At 34.7% G+C, this 9,009-nt stretch overlaps 1 protein-coding gene across 1 annotated transcript in view; it reads left to right on the forward strand.

The window, feature by feature from the left end:
* LOC138705947 (facilitated trehalose transporter Tret1-like) overlaps positions 1-9,009 on the forward strand; it is a 256,949-nt gene that overhangs the window by 202,372 nt on the left and 45,568 nt on the right. The window lies entirely within an intron of this gene.

Here is a 9,009-nt window from a genome sequence, read left to right on the forward strand (position 1 = left end):
TCTTTCTATTTAGCAAAAGCTTTTTCTTAGATGTTATTCACTAATATCAGTAGCTTTTGCCTAAAATGTACTAGTAAAAGCATTTGCTAGACTTTATTCACTTGACCCAGACCTGCACTGAGGTTGTGTTGACACTTTGAGAGCACGAGTTGCCCACCCATTCTTGTCAGCTCAAAACACCCCAGATAACTAATCGAAATCCATGTTCTTCCTAAGTAATTAGCTATAGGACATTGGTTATCTCATCAAACTAACTTACGAGTGAGGGAAAGAAGAATGTTGATTGGAAAGCTTCCGCTCTCGCTACGTTCCCATTTTCAGCTAGATAGTAAATTAACCTCCACCATAAGGTTCTTACTATGAGCTACGGCACACGTTTGCATTTGGTTTCATCAAATAACGAATGGGCTGTACAGTACATGTGTACTCACATCTCCTCTCTTGATGGGATAGTTGCATTGTTTGTGCGCGGTTTAACTATTGACGGATCAAATTGTTGCGAAACTCAAAACTGCATATTAGAGCCCAGTTTAAAAGTTTTTATTATTAACTTGTCAGCAAAATTACAATCTATTCAGCAATGAGAAACAATAAGTAACTATGGCAAAAGAATCTCAACAGTGCACTGTGTTACAAAATACAGCCCACTGGCATATAAACTACTAATATCGTTACGAGTGAATTAAATGTTTCAATTAGTTACAGGACATTCGTTGAATTAAAAGTTTTAACTCACTATTAAAAATTTTAACTCACTCCCTTCTTGACAACTAACACATTATCAAAAATAAAATTTACACATTCATTAATTTAAAACTCCTTCACAACCAATACACTGTATTATCAAGAATACGTATATGATTTAACATCAAAATTAAACTCTCTGATCTGGATACCTGCACAGAGCCTAGTAGCAATTTATAGTATAAGAGAGTAAAATGAGATATCATTCGCGAGTGAAAAGGTTAGCGCTCGAGGCGAAGCCGAGGCTGATAAATTCCACGAGCGCATATAATCTGTTTACTCTATAAGATACATAGTGTTTTTTCCATTACTGGTGTCTAAACCAGAGTATATAAGAAATTTTAATTTTAAATTGTAGGTCTTTTCTTGGTAATGTGCTGGTTATGAAGAAGTCATAAATAAATTAATATGTGAATGAATTTTATTGTTAGTAATGTATTGTTTGTCAAGGAGAAAGTGATTTAAACACTTTTAGCAGTGAATCAGAAATGTTTAATTCACTTCTACGAATAAAACTATTGTTAAGATTGGCAATGACAACGAAACAAAAACCAGTTCAGATAATAGGGAGTAGTGAGAAAATATTTTATGCAACGTGAGAGAGAATTGATTTTATCCTCTCGTGAAAATTATCCACCTCGGCTTCGCCTCAGGCGTTAAATGTTTCACTCGTGGATAAAATCCTAGCATAGTCTTTTGTACCACAAATTACTATTATTGAATGGGATGATAGTATTAGAGACGTTGTGTTTATTTAAAACGTAAATTGTAAATGAATTAAGAGTTCATGACAAAGATACAAAATTGACCCTAGATTGATTGGTTTATGGCAACAAAGAAACACAGTGTTGCAAAGCAGTGAAAAAATATCAAACTGCAAAATATTGGTCTATAGATTATGAAGATGTATATCAAGGACTGAATCAGCAAAAGAATGGTGAACTCCGGTTTGTATTGTTTCACATAGCCAAAGGGAAATGAACCGTTAAAAATGCAGAGCTCACATTTCTTTGCAAAATAGCATTCTTAGGCTACATTTGTAAGTCGGTTACTTAACGCTGTATCATGAAACTGGTAATAATGGGATGATACTGGGCAAGCTGGAACCGAGGATTCGCACTGTGATTACAAGACATTCGCCTTATTGTTGGAGAAAACCTCCGAAAAAACCCAACCAAGTGATCAGCACAGTAGACATCGAGTTCTGAGTGAGCAGGAAAACGCGCTACCACCTGAGAGACGTCTATGACCAATACTTCATTCCAGAATTAGTTATCTCCCCTAAAAATAATGTCATATAACTTACGATAACACGCTCTTTACGGAATCATGAAGGTTATCTCCCTGGTGTTGCATATTGACTGTCGCCTGACGTGTTATAAGCGTTCTGTTTGGTAGGTAATTCACTAAGGATTAGACGCTCCTTGCACACATTACGTCATCAAATACGTAATCACTACCAGTTTATCGTGTAGGTCTACATTTAAATTTCCCTTTTAGTAGAGTTGCAAATTTCGGAACAAAAATTTGAAAACAAACTAGACCATCCATAAGTATTAACAATGCAAGAAACAAAGAGACACAAAGAATAGGATTGTAATTCAAATGATAATTGAATGAAAAATAATTTCTTTGATATAGGTCTAAGCAACCTAATATTAATTTCAGAAGAAATGCAGTTAGGTTTGCCGACACAGCGATGGCTGACTGGCTTTTAGATGGACGGATTTCTTGAGTTATCTCCTCTGGATATTGTCTTTCAAAATTGTATATATACTGCTACTTATTGTTATATAATTATATATATATATATATATATATCTGCGTGTGTGTATGTGTATGTGCATTGTTCTAATGCTCAAGACAATGGGTCGTATGCATAAAGTTGTAGTATTAACTTTTGCTTTGACTATAGAAAATACTTGAAGTAGAAATATACTTCGTTTTGTATGCATAAACCCGATACCACCACCACCATCACCGCCGCCACCATTACTACGAAGTGTGTACTACGTGGCAGCAGTACAAACTATCAAGAATATTCGATTATATCGATTATCGACAGTACTTCAGATTTATCCGGGAAGATTCGTTACTTTTCGACTTCCATGCACTTGTGTTAATTTCTATGTCGGATAAATTGATTGTCGTCCTTAAAATGTACAGTAGTTAGTTTAACAAGTACATTGACAATCACGACGAAGTGGAAAGTGTAAAGAGAGATAAAGGGAACAATCGCCCCATGCAAAAAGAGCTTCAGTCCATTAGATCTAGATCTGAGAAAACTAAAGAAAACTTTCTGTACACTATATTCCTTTCTGCATAGAACTCTGAGCCTGACGCTTCAGTTTCTATCTTTCCAAGCACTGGACTGAATACCTTTCTGCACAGGCCGATGGAGCCACCCATAAAGATATGATTTCCATCGATATCTCGTTTTTTCAAAATTTGTGACTGAAGCCCTTTCTGCATGGGACGATTCAATTGTTGTTTGTTAATCTACTAAAAGAATACCCAGCATTATTAAATAAGTTGCAAACTCCTCCCGCAAGACGTGATGAAGAAAAAAAGGCATCCAGGTTATGAATGTTGAAGTGGAAGTTTACAGCGGGAAAGAAACTGACGAAAAGAAAATTAAGAACAAAATAAATAACATGAAAAGCAAAGTAAAGTCAAAATCGGACAGTTCCAAAATGTTATTCATTAAATCACGAGTTCTACTCTTTCAGGGGCCAGCTAAAGTTTTTATGTTTATTTATATTTTATGTTACAATTACAAGCAAAATAAATATATATATATATATATATATAAACAAATAAATAAACAAATAAAATAAATTAATTAATTAATTAAATATATAAATATAATTAATTAATTTATATATAGGCCTATAAATTAGCATGTAACGTAAAATATTGTAGGCACATGGAGTTTTTTCACGTAAATTAAATGTACTATAATAACATCATAGAATAATTTTGCTAAATTACATTATTTTTACTGTTTTTTTTCTGGGGATACCAGAGTTTTTTAATATAAAAAACAAATATGTATCTTTATTCTGGCAATGAAGTATTATTATTGAAGTATTATAATAAAAAGGTAAAGGTATCCCCGTCACACGCCATGAAGGCACTTGGGGGGCATGGAGGTAGAGCCCCATGGTTTCCATGACCTCGGCACTAGAATGAGGTGGTGTGTTCGACACCACGCTCTGACCGCCTTTAACCCCCGGGAAAGACCCGGTACTCAATTTTATAGGAGGCTGAGTGAACCTCGGGGCCATTCTGGAAGATTGAAGTATTATAATAATAACAAAAATCAACTAACAAATAGGATTCGAATTATCTCAAAATAATAATTTGAGTAGTACATTATAAAATTGATCATATGGCATTTTTTTATTTATGAAACCTACATAGCTTCTTAATATCACGTTCTGATGGTTCTCGACTTTCCTTGTAGGATTTTCTAGCGCGAATTTGCATGAATTCTGTCATTTTAAACTGTACAAATTCTGGTGCAAAGCTAACAAAGTCTAAAACAGGGTACTTCAATTTTAGCACAAGATGTATCCACAATAATTAAAAACAATATCTTGTTCTAGGACTTCAATTTTAATACATATATTTGTTCTTCAGTATCCTGTATCCAAAAATTAAAAACTTTCCCTTTTACTTGTGGACATTTCTAACTGGAAGGAATGGTGAATGGAAGAATAGTTCGGAGCAGAAGAAGATAACAGATGACAGACGACATTAAGATATATAGATCATATGCGGAGACTAAGAGGAAGGCAGAAAATACGAAAGATTGGAGCATGCTGAGTTTACAGTGAAAAACCTGCCCTGGCGCAGAAAACTATGACTGAATGAAATGAGCAGCAGCAGCAGCAGCAGCAGCAGCAGCAGTAGCAGTAGTAGTAGTAGTAGTAGTAGTAGTAGTAGTAGTAGTAGTAGTACTGTTATTGCAAGTTATCTTGAACTTCCTGAGCGGGGACAGAGGGGCAGAGGGAAGGAAGCGCGACGTGGGTGGTGCCAACGGAATTGTTTGCGCATGCTGTGCATCATAATCTGTTGTCAAGAAACATAGAAATATTTCTTTCACTGCCTACCAGTAGTGTTAACATGAAGCAGCAACCACAGTATAGTAATTATGGTGAAATCACACCACCGCAGAGAAAATGTAGGCTAACGCTGTTATCCACAGCAGAGAAAGAGAAATTATCGCAAATATAATTAAGTGTTGCGAGGAGGGAAAATTAAACAAATGCTTGCTGGAACCTCTTGATAAGGAATATGAGAGAGCAGCTAAATACTCTGGCAAAAGTATTAGTTCCGTGAAGTTAATTAAGAATAATATTGAATTACAACCGAATGAACCTCACACTACTCCGGGAAAGAATAGGTATGTAATATTTAGAAATTATTGCTATAATAGTTATGTACAATAGTGTGTGTACTGTGAGCGACATAATGAATTTACTGTTGTAAGTTATTATTTTGTTATAGTTCTGCAAACCATATTATTTCATTCAAGAATTAGGACTTGTGTAAAGTTGAAGTGGACGACTTCGATCAACATGTCATTCGGGATACAATCGAAGAATTCTATCTTGTTCAGAAAGTAGTATCTACGATTAAGAAGATAATTCCGAATGGATGATGCCATTGACGAAATAATAATTAATTTTGGACCAAGCGATGAAGACGATGGCGATGATGGCAGCAATGATAGGGATATGGATTGTGTATAATTGTAAATTCAAATAATAAGCCTATAAAATATTTTTATAAGAATATGTAAATATTAGATGCAGGAGTAAGTCATGTAGGCCTATATAATATATAAAAATAGCTATAGTAATTCCGCCATTGCCGGTCCGCAGCCCGGATGAGAGAGGAGGAGTGTACACACGATTATATTTAAATACTTACTCATTACGTCATTACAGATTAATTAAAACCTGCTACGAAACCATGTTCTCCTCTCAAAACCGGAGTGTCATGAAATGATTATGTCTGTATTGAACCAAGTTCTTTTACAGTATAGAACCGTAAAGTGAAAGAACCAACGTTTTCTGAAAAGAGTCACGTTACCCGAGGGAGGGGCATCCTTGCCGTGCCGTTACATTGAGTACATGTCGTACCGAGCATTTCGAAAGACAGACTTAGGAGATGTAAGGTTCAAAATAACTTGCAATAACAGTAGTAACAGTAGTAGCAATAATAACAGTAGCACTATCGGTGGTAGTAGTAGCAATAGTATTTACATGCCATGATTCGTCACTTCCTCAATCACCAATATTAAAAACATTAATGAAAATCTATAATCAGTTACATGAACACAAGTCATTTACAACACAGAATAGTAACAGGAACTCAACAAGAGTAGAAACGGCCTACTGGTACACCTACATATTTTAAATACACATGACCACAGATATTAAAATGTGTATAAATAAACTTAATAAGAAAACAGATGCACAGTGAGGCCAACAAAACAAATTATCTTCGTTATATTGACATTAATTTGGAGTGATTTATTAAAGGATGCATTCAAAACTAATTGCGGACCGATTTTGCAAAACTTGCTAACTGAAAAAAAAAATAAATTTTACAGGAGAGACAAAGCAATATAGTAAACAAGTTTTGCTGTAACTCTCACTTATAGCAGAAAGCAAGTTTTGAAAAAACGATCACACTTTGAAACACTACAATGAAGAGAAATAACCCAATTTTACTAAGACGCCTTGAACATCATGTAGAGGCCTGCCTTATGTTAACGAATCCATCAAAATCTCAATTTTGAAAATTTTGTAGTTAGCAAGTTTTGCAAAAACGGTCCTCAATTTAGAAAAATGTTAAACGAGTTATTCTTGCACCAAAAACGGATGTTCTCTCAACCAAATGATCCTATTTTAATTATTTGCATATAATAACAATTAATAAACATGTTAAAGGAATTATCCTTCCACCAAATGAGTGCACCTCTGGACCAAAATGATTCAATTTTATTTATTTAAATACAATTTCAATTAAGACACGTGTTAAACGATTTATCCTTCAACAAACACCGATGTTCCCTGCACCAAATCCCCTATTTCAATATGTAATTACTTAATAGTTTCATCTGATATTGTATGAGGTTATATTGATTCAGATACATATTGTTAAATGTAGGCCATAGTGATCGAGCACATATAAGGACTCCCACACAGTGGGGTGGAGGTCGGGGCTTTGGATGGCCCACAAGTCATGCTAAATCTGTTACTTTGCTAATTATTCAGTATGTGCACTATATAGAACTGTTACCTATTAATTACGTAACTTTCTCAATGACCAGCGTGTCATTAGAGTGGTGTGTTATAATTCTGAAGTTATTTTAAACTATTTAAGTACGTTTATCCTCCCGTGAGTGTTAGAGAGATACTGCTAGCGACAAATTCGTTACGAGTCTACACTCTGGAAGAACTACCTTGATGGAAGAAATAGAAAGTGAATAGCAAATTCCTGCATATTGATCGTTGTTGATAAGAAGACAGACGTAATGAGTCCCTTATAGCCAATCTCACTGTGGAAAAATGACCCTAAACCCCTACCAAGCCATTATTTATCGTCTCCAAAACCCCACAACAAATGAATCATTACGTAGTAGCCAGATTTGTTCACCATGGTTTGAAGATGTAGTGGCTGAATGCTGACCAAAAGGAAAAATTGCTAGTTTTGTTCTCCGATGCTGGAGCGTACCTATATGTTAAAATCTGCAAATGCTCTCAAAGTTTTCAATCTGAAACTAATATACTTTACGTGCTTCACCAATGCTCTGCAACGTGTTACCGAAGAATTAAGAACAAACTTCCGTCAAGTCAGACCTATTATATCCATAAAAGAAGGTTTGTGAAAGCTTCTCAAAGACTTCAATGCTACAAAGAGCAATTGTTTGCTGTGCATCTGCCTCCAGAGCCGGTACTTACGAGGTGGGTGCCTTGAATACGGGCCATAAACTTTTACGAACATTTCGAAATTTGTAAAATCTCTAGTTGTGATGTTTTTGGCAGTGTCAGTTCGACCATTGCATGACGCTCAAGCTACTTTCAGGGAACCTAAAATGGAATGCTCAATTGCAAACATTACAACCAGTTTTGGTTGACTTCCAGAGAGATTACATAATTAGAATCTTCAGGACTTTCCTTGCAGAAATCCATAGATATTATGGAAAGTGTAAAACAAATGCCATTTACTGTCAAAAAGAGAAGTTGAAATCAACATTCCTCGAAAATTATAGGTAGTAACTGATATATTTTGCAAAAAAAAAAAAAAAAAAAAAAAAAAAAAAAAAAAAAAAAAAAAAAAAAACATGACGGCATTCCCTCACACTCTTCACCACTTAACTGTTAGATGAGTTGCCAATTCTTGAAGTCATTGCCATATTGTATTTCTGCCACGCGCCTAAGGGTTGAGGAGAAAATGGGGGTTTATAAGGATTTACCAATTCCAGAAAGAGAGGCCGTCATGTTTTGGAGCAAAGTATGGAAACCCCTGCTATTCTACTTTCCTCACTGTATGCAAGATACTGAATGGTGAAGAGATACAATCTCCAGAGATCATTTTTTCCAGGAAAAATGGTCTTACTGAAGTACAGTCGTGTGACATCTTGCAATGTAGAAAGATTGTTTTCTTCTACAAGAACATTTTATTGACAAATGTCTCTCACTTACATCAGAAAATATGGAGAAGTGTCTCATAGTGCACTGTACAATGAAGTAAACAGTGTGTGTTCTAATTCTTATTTTTTAATAGTTTATAAAGAAACTGGTTTTCGTGTTATTTTTTCTATGAATAGGCCAATATAAATGTACAGCACATTGTGCAATGCGGTATTTTACATTATACGAGTATTAGCAACAACCTTCCACATATTCAGAAACTGTTATGAAAACTGTGAAAGTGTAATTTGTGGACAGTGTTTAAAATATCAAACTATGTTTAATAATCGGAAATAATTATTCTTGAGCACTTTCAAGGAAAGGGAACAATAAATAATATAAGGATGACGGATGAGTGAAATTAGTTAATATTTTCTATTTATAATAAGTTACAACCCGGAAGGTAATAATACTATACAGTAATAACAATAATAATAACAATAATAATAATAATAATAATAATAATAATAATAATAATAATAATAATAATAGAACGGTCCACGGCTTCCTGGTTGAGAATCACTGCTCTAGACTCAACAATTTCGGGATGGCAGAT

This window comes from Periplaneta americana, chromosome 9, assembly GCF_040183065.1.
Source record: "Periplaneta americana isolate PAMFEO1 chromosome 9, P.americana_PAMFEO1_priV1, whole genome shotgun sequence".
In the NCBI taxonomy this organism is placed as follows: domain Eukaryota; kingdom Metazoa; phylum Arthropoda; class Insecta; order Blattodea; family Blattidae; genus Periplaneta; species Periplaneta americana.